Here is a 13,066-nt window from a genome sequence, read left to right as displayed (position 1 = left end):
CAGGAGATATGGTGACTACAGACCATCTTTATATGACTGAAATACATTTAAAAAACTACAACAGGCTGTATGGCTGATATACAAATAGACTATATGAAGTATATTTAAATGCTAAGAACTCAAGGTTAAATATATCAATACTGTTTTTTAGTTCATTAATATTTCACAACTGATGGCAAGACAATGCTTTAATTTTTTAGAATGAAATAGAAACAATGTCATAGGTGACTATATTGTTGAAAGCAGCAGGTTGACTCTGAGTGTCATCATATAAATCATATGTAAGATAGAAAATATGAGACAAAATGTATTAGGAATAACTCTAAAATGTTTAATTATGTATATATATATACATATTACAGAATACAATTATATTGTGTCTTGTTGTTAAGTCCTAATCTATTGTTTGTGGCCACCTCCTCCCACATACTAATCTATAGGGTCGCATTGTACCAGGTTGCCCTAAAATCCTGGCTGCACTAGTTTCCTGTTAGGGGCTGGTGACAGCATAGGGTCAAGTGAAAAGTCAAATAACTTGCTTTTTTGTTGACATAACAGTCTAAAGAAGATAAAAATTACATATTTTAATGTTTGGTGTCCTCACTTAAAAAATGACAGACTTTTATATACATATCTTTTGAATTTTTGTTTCAATTTTCAATTTCCGCCTAAACTACGTGTGTTTAAGTGTGAAAATTTCAAAAATTTAAAATGGTATTGATAAAATACTTTGCATAACTGAAACTAATAACTATCTGTGAACATCCTTTCCAAATTTTGTGAAATTCTGATTCCCAGAGATACATGTGATAAGGCTAGAGCTGTCCCTTTCAGAGAAGCCCTAATTTGACCTATTTTCGTTTTTTGGTAAGATGCATAAAACATCCCAAAAAAGTTATTTTGCAGTAAAATATTTTTATACAACCATCCGTTTCATAAACTAGACATGTTTAAGTTATGAAAAAATATGGTTGTGCTTTGTTCTACCTCGGGTAGGGGTATCTCAACTTTTAGGGGCCCAAGTTCCTCTACTATAAGTAATGTTTCATTTTACCTTGGACTGATGATGATGTATCAGCAATGGTTTTGTTGTACAGAACAACAAAACCATCGCTGAGGATGTAGCATAGCCTCAGGGCTAAATAGAGCTGAGTAAGTATATTTAGGGTAGCTCATATACTGACTTGGTGCTCAAGGCTAGAATTTGTTCTGGTTTTGTGGTTTTATCCATTACATCCACAACCTTTACAGTTCAACTACCATAGAAGTACATACTGCCGTGGATATAATTTAATTTAGGTTATTTTAAGTTTAAGACGGTGATTCAAGAGGCCAAATATGATTACGTTTAAGAGATTTATTTATCAGGGTCATTTTCAAACAGATTTTATTGTGGTGTTAATCTGCTCTATATTTACGTTCCTGATCTACTGCCAGTCTCTTTGCAAGAGTCCAATCAATCAGTCCTTATGTAAGATACACTTGGGTCTTCAGCATCGACCTTCATAGAGAAAAATCTCCCTGAGTTATGCTGAATCCTTGTCTCTCATCTCTCCTCCACCAGCAGACAAGTTCATTATTTCTGTCAGAGCCTCTTTGGCTGCCTTCACGTTCCTGTCCCCAAGGCTTCATGGCTGGAACATTTCACAAGCTGTCATTGCTTCAGTGTTTTTTGAAGATGTCCTTCAATCACTCTTTGCTGTATGTTTGATTCATTGCATCGCTTTTATTTCCTGGAAGAATTGGAAAAAAAAGCCATAGTTTATAAAGTGATGTGCAAAGCCACAAAGATACAGTACAACATATATCTACTTTACTGGTTGAATCTCCTGATTCTGTAGCTCTGCAACGACCTTGTCCAGATTGGAGTATCAAGTCCTACATTTCTTGGAAGAATTTCTGACATTCTTGTTGTAAGCTAGTGACATCAGGGTATTCTGTGATGTCTTCCTATTGACTGTCACTTTGAATCAATATTCAAAAAGTGATATTCCAAAATACAATTTCAATTAGGGGATTAAAAGACTTCAAATATAACATACACTATATGTATAATCAGCTTGTATGTTATGTAGAGGTCACTTGTTAGTGTTTTCCACCACTAGGGGGCAGTGTCACTTTCAGAAGTGATTTCTTCCCTTAGTCATTATGAAATGTGATCAAATAACGAAAACTTTAAACAACCAAACATTAAAAGGAACCCCCAGCATTTTAGAAATGAGTTCTAAAGTTTTTGTAAATCTAGTCAAATGTATTTTTGTAATGATAATTAAAAAATACAAAAAGGGGAAATTTAGGTTATAGAGTGAAATGCCGCTCACACACAGGCCTGAAATACACGGATGCACAAGAAGGAACCTGTGGACATGCAGTCATGGAGACGTCTTTTGGAGTGAGGGAGACACCTTTCCAGCAAACACACCATTTTCAATACTTTGGTCTGAATCAGGTCTTGAACTTGCAACCCTCATGTTCCCAACCCAAGTCCCAAGGGACTGAGCTTCTGTCACTTATTTCTCAACCATTTTCTCCATCTTGATGAGGAAAGCTGTGTTGCTCACATCAGCACCAGCTGTCCCCTGTTGACATGATAGTGTCCTAATTGATGCTTGGCAAGAGAAGGAAAGGGGAGGAGAGTAGCTGATTAACACATCCGCTGTTGGTAGCAATTGTCCGAACATTAAAGCTAGAGGTTAATTTAAGACATTTTGATTTTTTTTTCTTCGTTTTTACTGAAGATAAAAAAACTTTGTTATAATTGGGGTTTTGTGTATCTACCAGGAGTCATGGAAAATAAACATCTCCTCATGAGTCACAACCAAACAGTGCTTGTTAAGTAACCATGTAGTAGCAGAATGACAGCTTTGATCTGCCCGTTGATTAATGTGGCAGCACGAAATGAACTGTGCTCACTGTCTCACAGGGACACTTGTGAATGCCTACTCAGTTTTCACATGGCACCAGCTCAGTTTACCAGAATCTGTGTCAGTTGACTAAGCCGTTTTGCATAACACAGTCAGTGGCCACATATTGCATAAAATAGCGAGAGGATGAGATTGGCATATGTACACCATGTCCCAAATGTATAAAGGACATGACATGTGTAAAGTTCAGGGAAAGCACTCTCTTGTCATTTTGCTGGATTGTGTAATTGAAACTTACATTTTGCATTTGTCTTATTACATCGCTTCTTTGGACTGGGTCGACTTTTTCCTCAACAAGTAACATTGAGTATTGGTTATATCCTCACTTCAACAGACTGCAGAGTGATTAACCAATTTTGTTGAGGGCCTAATTCACAAAAGGATTGCACCAGCTGGCTCAACCTGTGCAAATGAGTCAAAAACACACCATCAAATTTACCAAACACACACAGAGGGTTAAATGGACCCCTGACTGCGTTGCAGAGCAAACCGGTCACAGTGCACCGATGCTGTTTGTGTTTATTTTAATGAGCCGTAATGTAGTCATTTGGGCCTATTGGTCTCATTGCAAAAAGCGTCAAATTCACATACACTGGCGCTTATAGCCACGCACAGTTAGAGTGTAAAAATACTGTCTGTTGAGATTTTATGGTAGCTGCTCTGCAGTAATCCTAAGTGATGCTATGGGCAAACTTTACAGTGATCTAATAGAGTCATCCACGTATGGAGACAATCTGGAGCCATTAAACATGAAGCTGGGAGTGTTGTCTGGCCGATAGCTTTGGTGCAGATTCCAAATGTGCAAACCGTCTGCCGTGTTTGTGCCTGAAAGTCATTAGGTCTATATGCTTAGTGAATTATTGGAGCTAAAGTTTTGAAACGGCAGGTATCACACAAAGTTTGAATACTTTTCTGTGCTGCTGGGAAACAAGTATGGAAGTATGAATAACAAATATGTCATCAGTATAAACTTCATAAATGTACACAACTTGTAGTGAATGTTCTGTTTAAATAAAGTGAAGATATTATAGGTGAAGGCAAAGCAAACAAGTAATTAAGTTCATTAAACATGGTAAGAAGGAGCGCTGATAGCCTGGCACGTGCCCCATGTATGAGGGCAATAGTCTTCAGCGCAGCGGCCGTGGGTTTGAGTCCGGCATCTGCCCTTTGCTGCATGTCATCCCCCATTCTCTCCTCCCAATATTTCATGTCTCTCTTCAGCTTTCTTATCTAATAAAGGCAGAAAGGCCCCATACATTTTTTTTATTTTTTTTTAAAAGGTAAGAAAAAAAACACAAAGATGTGTGAAGTTTTGCATATTGTAATATAAGAAAAAAAGCATTAACTTGCTACGGTTGCAAAGGATACTCATAAGAACATGCATTAACACAAACATACACAAATAATGTGTACTTTGAGTTTAACTTTTTCTACTGTGCAATACTAGTCATGTATATGTATGTTTTTTATCACTTTATCTTGCCATTCTCTGCATTCTTCTTCTATTTTTATTTATCTTATCTAATCTATTCTGTTTAATGTGTATTTTGTATTTTGACCTTACTTGTCTGTACTGCTGCAACACCCGAATTTCTCCTCTGGGGATCAATAAAGTACTATCCTATCCTATCCTATAGAATTCAACTTTTTTACAGTGACTTACTCTAATAGACAGCTTAAGAAATGAGAATCCCTAACCTGCATCTTCTTGTTAGCTAGATGTTTGATTTTTATTTCCTCTCACCACTATAAAATTCTACTCATACTGGAACAATTAAATCAGATATGAAGAGCAATGTTCATTTTTGCTTGTGTATACAACTTCAATCAAAAACAGATCTAATGTTAATCATTCATAATATCATGTTAAAAGTATTTTAAAGAATTTTCACACTTAAAAAATGTCATCATTGTGGAAGTGTGACATGTGATGAGACACTTTAAATGTGAAGTCACGTGGAAAATAGAAACTGAACAACATCTACATCATAAAGAAAAGGCTGTGAGGAAACTATCGCATTATGGGACTTTACAAGTTTAAAGGAGAGAAGGCTATAATGAAAAAAGAAGTTAACATGAGGTATATGTGTCTAATGTATAACTTCAAAATAACTGTACATAATATTAGATTTGTGTGTCTTGTGATATAAGACTTCTTCAGAATATGACCTTTTAATTTAATTGACCAAGTGATAAGTCTGTGTGTCTCTGCTGACTGTGTGTACATGTCAACAAACTTTGAAATAAGTTACTGTTGTCAAATGAAACAGGAGAGCTTTGTACGTTCACAGACTGACCCAGAGTACATACTGTACAATGTTGTGTTTGTCTACATGTTAAATGTTTGTGTTCTTTTCCTTGGGGATCTAACAGGAAATACATCTGAGGCTATACTCAGATCAAATGCATGACACACAGGGGGAACCACACTGCTCATACACTTGTCTCATGCAGGCAAGTGATCTCAAACTCTGGACAGCTGTTCAAACAGAATCAACAGAATTCAATAACTGAGGGAATTCTGATCCTCATATTCATTTAGAAAGAGTTGAGGTGTATTATTGAATCTGAGCAGTAATAAACTGAGGTATTTCTGCTTTTTCAAATTTACTAAACATTCCAAAAATATTTTGGATATTTCTCCCATAGGGCCCCCCAAAAGAACAAGTCTGATAACATATGTTTGAACATTTTATTTTCCTACATACAATTTAATTACATGTTGAAATTTAGACTGTCTTAAGAATGCATACGTTTTTGGTGATGTTATGGAGAATCCTCACATATAAACATTTGTTTGAAGATCAAACTTCAATAGCGCATTTCAATTTGTATTTAAGTATAATATTCTTGAACAAATCAGGTCATGTGAACATGACAAGCAAACTAGACAGCTGTCAAGAGGATAAATGTGATGACCTTATAAGGAGAAGTGGGCGGACCCTCAGAATCCCCTTAACAGTGCATGTTTTCGTTGAGTGCAATCCAATTCATTACATCCTTTAGTAAAAAGCAAACATGGTGATAATTACATGAATACAAACACTATAATCTGTTTCTAGCATGAGATTTATCAATGAAGAGATGAATACAGTTCTAATGCCACACCAGGTCCACATTCTCTTTTCACCTCTGATTTGAGTTGTGCTTTGAGACAAAAGACAACATGTTAAGACAATGTTTGTTTTTGTTGGTAAAACATTTGTCCATTTTGATTAACTTCTCAACCAAGTCCAGTTGCCATTTGGACTAACAATTGCAAGAAACACATGACAGACTTCAAACTGATGTTAACTTTATTTGTTTTTTTTATCCGGAACCAAAAGAAATTGTGGTGATGATGGTGAGTCAGACAATCATCCTCATGTTCATCACACTTCATGGTTATTTGTCTTATAACTGTTGAGACATTTCAGTATAGGATACATCCTCATAGAACCATGAGTGTTGGTCTAAAACTAAGCCATTCAGTAAAGTTGAAGATAACTCAGGGGGATAAATAACAGTTTCAGGCAGGGTTTGACAAAAGTGGTAGGGATATTTCCTCTGAATGAACATCTGTATCACAGTAAATGCTGTAGTTGTTGAAATCTTTTTGGATTGGTCCAATAAGGGAAGTCACCAACCAACAACATCCCCATGCAATAAGCCATTCTGCTATTGTGTCCAAAATGACCGGTACTTATTGTTACGGTGACCTGAAACAATCGTGTAACAAATTGCAATATTTGAATTGAGATGTGATTGTTTTCATCTACAAATTAGACTTAACTGCTGCATAGAATTGTTTTATGTACTTCAGGGATAGCATTTAGACAGCCACATTAAAACAACCAAACTAGAGTGATTTTTCTCCATCTCTGCTGCCTTCACTTCACTCTGTAACCCCCCTGGCTCTCTCCCCTTGTTGGGCCTCCATGTTCCAGCTCCCCCTGGGACCGCCAGGCTGCTCCTTCAGGGAAATCCTCCTGCAGAGAGAAATAATGCTCAGGACTCCATGTGTGTGTACGAATGTGTGTGTCATACAGTGAAGGCTCTTTGATTGCTAAAGAGGAGGGTGGGCAGGTGGCCCAAGTATGTGTGTGTGTGTGGGAGACTGAACTCCTTCTGTAAAAACTTTTCAATGATTGAAGTCAGAAGAGAATAACAAACAGCATTCCCCGGGTATGACAGATGTCTCCTTTTGATAAGATTTAGAAATTAATTTATTACTGTAGCTTTCTGCATAACACTAAGAGTTTGATGTAAACTCATGTGTTTGACTGCCTGACCATGCTGACGTTCAAAGTCATTTACTGTCTTTATGATTCATTTGCCTAAACAGAGATTTCATGTGAAATGATCCATCCATGATAACTAACAAAATCTACATGAGTACACCAAGTCATTAGAACCATGTTAGTCTAATTGAGGTTTTAATCTGTCCAAAAAAAGAAAAGCATTTAGATTTTGTTTTAAATGTTGTTAATTGCTTTCTTTGAGGGAGAAACTACAAGTTAAAATGTCCCTCATATTTTTTTATCCGACCACATCACAGACACCGAAGAAAACTCCTGATCTAGTAAACCCTGGTCAACAAGTCTAACAGATCCGACTAAATTTTTCAATACCATGTTTTTGAAAGATGAAAGCTTTGGAAAAAACTTGCCTCCAAGTTTGGTTTGAATTGTCAAAACACAAAATAAGTTTTTCCCTTGAAGATATTTTTTCGAGCCATTTTTAGCTTTATTTGGACAGGACAATGAAGAGTGTCAGGAAATGATGGGAGGAGAGAGTGGTCGATGACATGCTGCAAATGTCGAGGATCAGAAACGACCCTGAGATGGCTGCAAGGACTGTAGCCTTCAAGCTGCCAGCCAATTCTGGCGACCTTACAGTTTCAGTCTGTTTGCTGAAATCGTTTTTTAAAAAAATTCACTTTGACAGAAAAATTATAGGTTGAAAAACTTTGTTCTTAAAACTAAGCTGACAGATGTAACAGATCCTTTTTAAACACTAGCATTTTAAAACTCCATGTTTTGATGAAAACCAAGACCTTAAGTTGGGTTTGTATATGTGGAAAAAAAATGCAGCTACTCGCTAACTCAGGAATAATAAAGTTAAATACATTCCTCTACTTCCAAGTTATGACTTTTGTAAAAACATGGTTTGAGTTTGAGTGGGGAGGAGAAAGTGGATTTCTAAGTCATGACACATCCCCTTGTTAATAAAGATCAGAAGAATAAAAGATCTCAGCCTCTTTTATTTCCTTGATATCTTTAATTCTGCACAAAAGGGATTGGTTTGTTAGGGCTCAACCAATGTTTCATGTAAACAAATACTGAAGAACTAAAAATATGTAACAAATCTTATTAAATGACAGTTAAAATATTTGATATGGATCTCATTCTCCACCTACGTCTTATTTACATTTTTAATCTATGTAAACAAACCGGATAGCCCGAGCAAGCATGTCATTTTCTTGAACACCTACAGAGTGACTCATAGAGCCCTCAAGGCTGCAAGTCCACTGTCACCAGTGTTAGCTGATATTCACAGAGCGTGATTATGAGTCACCAGGCATTAACAAACCTCCACCATACTGTCTGTAGTCCTACATACAGCTCCATCACTCTGAAATCAGCTCTCACTCAGGTAATTGCTTAAGCATCATCATTTCCACGGCATGGCTATTTCTTGCTGGTGAGTGGGCCATGTTGATTTCAATAAGCACACAGCGACAGATAGCTTTTCCACAAATGATGAATAGGAGATTGACCTTAATTGAGTTTGATTGCAACATCTTCCAGCAGGGCTCAGCAGAATAAGGTGAATGGGTTTAGTGGTCTGTGACGAGATCTTTTCTCCCTGCTTCTCCTCATTATGAACATGGCAGGGGCTGTGGAGAATGACAGGAGGCCACAAGTCAAACTCCATTTGAGGGTGTTGGAAAAGACCTTGATTTAAAGAGTTTTAAATTGATCACATTGAAAGCAATCAAGGGAAGATTAAACTGTTTTTGTGCTAAGGAAAGAGGAGAGTTTTGTGGGGTAAAACATCTGGTATTTCTTTCTCGACCTGGCCTTGTGAAGACTAAATCCACTAATGTATTAACCCGAGTTTCCAGAGTTGTAAACTCTTATATAATTCTGCAGGTTCGCTTGACCTCCTGGAGATCACATGCTCCCATTGTTTTCAGAAATCCATTCAAAGCTGTTTGGAAGGCTGCACTGCTTTGTAGATGTAATACTTTAGGTTCAAAAGTGTGTGTATTGAAGTTTGAACAAAGATGATTTAACACCCATTCTATGAATTAACATAGCCTCAATCCTTTACAAATCCAGGCCAAAGTGAACTGACTTTTGAGTAACCACTTACACATTCTTACATACACTTACATTTCTACATCCTTGCTTGTGTTGTACTTACCCTCTGATGTACGTCACTTGGGATAAAAGCGTCTGCTGAGTGAATTGTAGAATATTCTGGCAAAAAGACTCCAATGTGTATTATTAATGTGTTATTCTTCAGAAAAGGTTTCTACTCAAGGTGCCTCGAAGAATCCAAATTTTAACACAACTTCTTAAACAGATCAGCTTAACTTTCCCTATTCCACAATATGTGTAATGTCTATGAAAGTTATTAGTCATACTTGTCTTGGTAATTTAAGTTATGTCCAAATGGTAACTGGACTTGGTTGAAGTTCCTGAAAACGTTTCAACTCTCCTCTGGTAGGCTCCTTTTGTGGCTTCAGCTTGTAGCTTAATAAACAGAGTGATACAGCTCTTCTAGATCCATCCACCATCAGTGAACTGTGACGTCTGCACAAAGGCAGAGACAATGGAGCCAGACATATCTTTAATTATGGATTATGTGTCTCTCAATTGAGGTCAATTAGGGAGAGTCTGCAAGTTTTAGCTACAGTATGTGTTACACCCATGAAAAGTCTTCCGTTTGGCAACTTTATACTTCCCGGTACTGTATTTTTTTTATGATTATCTTTCTTAAGAAGCGGCATACATGCACATTCATCTCTTGACCACGACCCCGACCATTTACGTCACCTCTGCACGCAGGCCGATGACGTCATATATCAAAACCTAAAATTAAAAGAGTTAATAACAACTTTTTAATTTCTGTGTAAACTAACATGAAATTACAGTACCTGTATGTTTTTTTAATTAACAAATTAAACAAATGTTAAATAATATTATATACAGTACTTTCTAACTTATAGTGTAGTGTGCTTTCTTCTGTCAAATTAAATTGCATACAAATATTTCTAGGTTGCAATATATGCTAGCATCATTGGAGTTGCAGTCTTTGTTCAGTCAATTGGTCCTGTCTCATGAAATTAAACATCAGTGCTATTTTAGAACGCTAACTACCAAACCAAGGTGGGAAACATGACAGTGGTTGTAATTATGAATAAAACATAATAAGGTGCCTTCCAGTGATAAAACATAATAGAGGGCTCTTTCAGATGTCCTTCCAATGGATGAATCATCTTCTCTCTCAGGTGCCCTTCTGGTGGATAAAATTATACATGTTGGTAAATGAGTTTCTTTTCACATCCCTTTATGTAAATCAATGTGCTCTTATGGGATGCTTCTATAGATGACTCTACCCCTGATGTTGTTTTCTTTTCAGTTATAAAGACCGTTGTGTGGAAGCATTACTGAATAACATTTATTACTAATGTGTGTAGACTGTTTTTGTCTGATTACAAAAACAAAACCATACCTTACAAGACCATGGAGGATGTCTGGCTTTGCAGCTACGGCTTGCTTCACTGTTTCTAAGTTAACTGGTGAATCAAACTCAAATCAAGCAGTAATGCTGTAATACTTTTGTATCCTTAATACTTAAAGGGTAAATGCATACACAGAATTTAGTGTGTGTTAGGATTTAAATTATAGTGTAAGCATTGTGCAACTTCTCTGATTACAGAATGCCATGAGGAGACGAGGAAAAGTGAAGATCCTGCAAAAATATGTACAGATAATATGCCTTTGTTAAATAAATGTTTAAATAGGTTATTGTTCCCTCTTTGATTACAGAGGTGCAGTAGTTTATATACTATATTTATCTTAACCAAGGTTTAGTTTTACAGTGCACTATATATCTCACACCAAAAGTTTCTGCGTTGTTACTCCATGCCACACAGATGGCCTGAGTCCACCACTGTCTAATGGAGCTACATTTCTTTACGTTTTGTTACATGTTTATGTGTAACCTTAGAGAAAAAAATGTGCTACACAATCCAATATAAATATCTAATGCAATGTCAACCCTTCCTAATGGTCCAATCTGTGTGGTTAGAATGATCTCTGCATGAATGTAATTAGTGTGCTAAAATACCCTCTAATGCTACTTCATTAGTTATTTGGCACCTCTGCGTTTGGTCATTACTTGTGTTTCTGACCTTTGCTTTACCTAGTTTCTATGGTTACAGCTTACTGTGCACTGCTCTTGGCAGTCAGAGAGTCCTTTGAGAACTATACATGCATCACGCTTTAAGCTGACAGACAGGTGAGACTCACACACACTGAGGGAACATGCTTTGCCTCTAGGACCAGATGTCCTTGGTGCTCACCCTCTCCTCCACATTACTTGGCAGCACTTAAATTAGCACATCAACGTGTTATTTATGAATAGGAATGAGATGAGGACAGTCGCCTTCATGAGCCTGAGACTCTTGTCTTTGAACTATACATCTGTTGAGCCCCTCTGCTGACCCCTGGGATGAACCAGCCTCTTTCACAGCATATCTGGACCTTTCCTCTATGGGTAGCCAATCCCCCACTGGTTCAACCTCAGAGCAGATGCTGGGCTTATATGTCCCAGAGGTTAAATGTCCTCTGCTTTCCACAAGGTCAGTTTGAATGCAACCACTTCAAAAGAAATTGTGGTTCAGGGGAACAGCAGTAGTTTTGTGACTGAAAATACATTCCGAGCGACCAATGAATGCATTTAGAGAGCAGAGTCAGTGGATGAAGGACCTCTCATTTCACCACAGGTCACCCTATGTCTTCCTCGGTGAACATGACCTAGAGGAGAAAGACAAGAAACGATCCCCTGAGCAATATGACATCAAAACGCGCTGCTGCAGATGACCTAGAAAGGAGCGTGGGTAGAAGTGCGTAAGCAACAGTGGGCTTCTGTGGCACATGGCTCAGGCAGCTGTTTTTCATATTGTAGATGGCGTACCAAAAAAAAAAAATCACATCTGGATCGATGTGCCTTAAAAACCCCGCATGAGCTGGTTAAAGGGGAAACAGTCGAGTAAATGATAGAAATGAGTGATTATTCACCGTCTCATTGTCTCAAACACGACGATAAACCCCTGAATATGATAAATACTTCTCCCCCAACACCGTGTGAGGATCTGTTTCAACGCAAGAAGACACGACACGACCTCTTTATCCGAGCGGCGATATCAAGCGACGATTCAATAAGGCGCGGGGGGGAGGGGGGGGGGGCTGCTCACACAATAATCATTTGACTGGAGTCGCCGTGCATGCGTTCGGTAGGCGGGACCAGGACACTCTTTGCATCCCACTTCTGAAAAGATTACTGTGATTTTTTGTTGTTGTGGGAAACACATGATCTTACCGCTGTGTGGAGGGAAGGAGGACGGACAAAGAGAGAGAGAGAGAGAGAGAGAGAGAGAGAGAGAGAGAGAGAGAGAAGCAGGACGAAGAGACACGGGGTCGTGACAGAGACCAACACCGAGCGAAGACAGGATCTGTGTGGAGATATTTGGAGTTGGAGCGGGATTCTCTCTGGTAAGGCTCTGAAAGGTTGCTTATGTTTGACGTGCTATCCTCAAAATGTATTCAAACGTATTTAAGAACATGTTTATTACAGATATGATGAGTACCTAAATGTTTGACTAAAGTAAGCCCTAATGATGATGTTGATGTTCAACACCACTGAGACGACGAACAGGAGTTAAATACAAAGTCAATTTAAGTCAGTCAAGCGACATTCAAGGTCCTCTGTCGCCAAAGAACCATCCGTAGACAGAGGTGACATTACTAACGCGCTTCACTTCATCTTTATGTGTAGCTGGCTTACAAAAAAGATTCTGTGCTCCCCTAAACAGCCCTATTGTGTGGCTATTTTCCTCCTATTATCTAAGAATCTATTCGAAAGCTTTC

General features: G+C 37.8%; 1 protein-coding gene across 2 annotated transcripts in view; it reads left to right on the top strand.

The window, feature by feature from the left end:
* Nucleotides 1–12,272: 12,272 nt before the first annotated feature.
* LOC132977371 (sodium-coupled neutral amino acid transporter 3-like) overlaps nucleotides 12,273–13,066 on the top strand; it is a 48,837-nt gene continuing 48,043 nt past the window's right edge. The window contains exon 1 of one of the 2 annotated variants that reach the window (XM_061041895.1): nucleotides 12,273–12,691. The gene's annotated coding sequence lies outside the window, so the exon portion shown is untranslated. The remainder of the gene's footprint in view (nucleotides 12,692–13,066) is intronic. The other variant, XM_061041896.1, reaches the window with a different exon arrangement.

Source organism: Labrus mixtus, chromosome 7 (genome assembly GCF_963584025.1).
Source record: "Labrus mixtus chromosome 7, fLabMix1.1, whole genome shotgun sequence".
Classification (NCBI taxonomy): Eukaryota; Metazoa; Chordata; class Actinopteri; order Labriformes; family Labridae; genus Labrus; species Labrus mixtus.
This window is presented reverse-complemented; position numbering and strand designations above follow the sequence as displayed.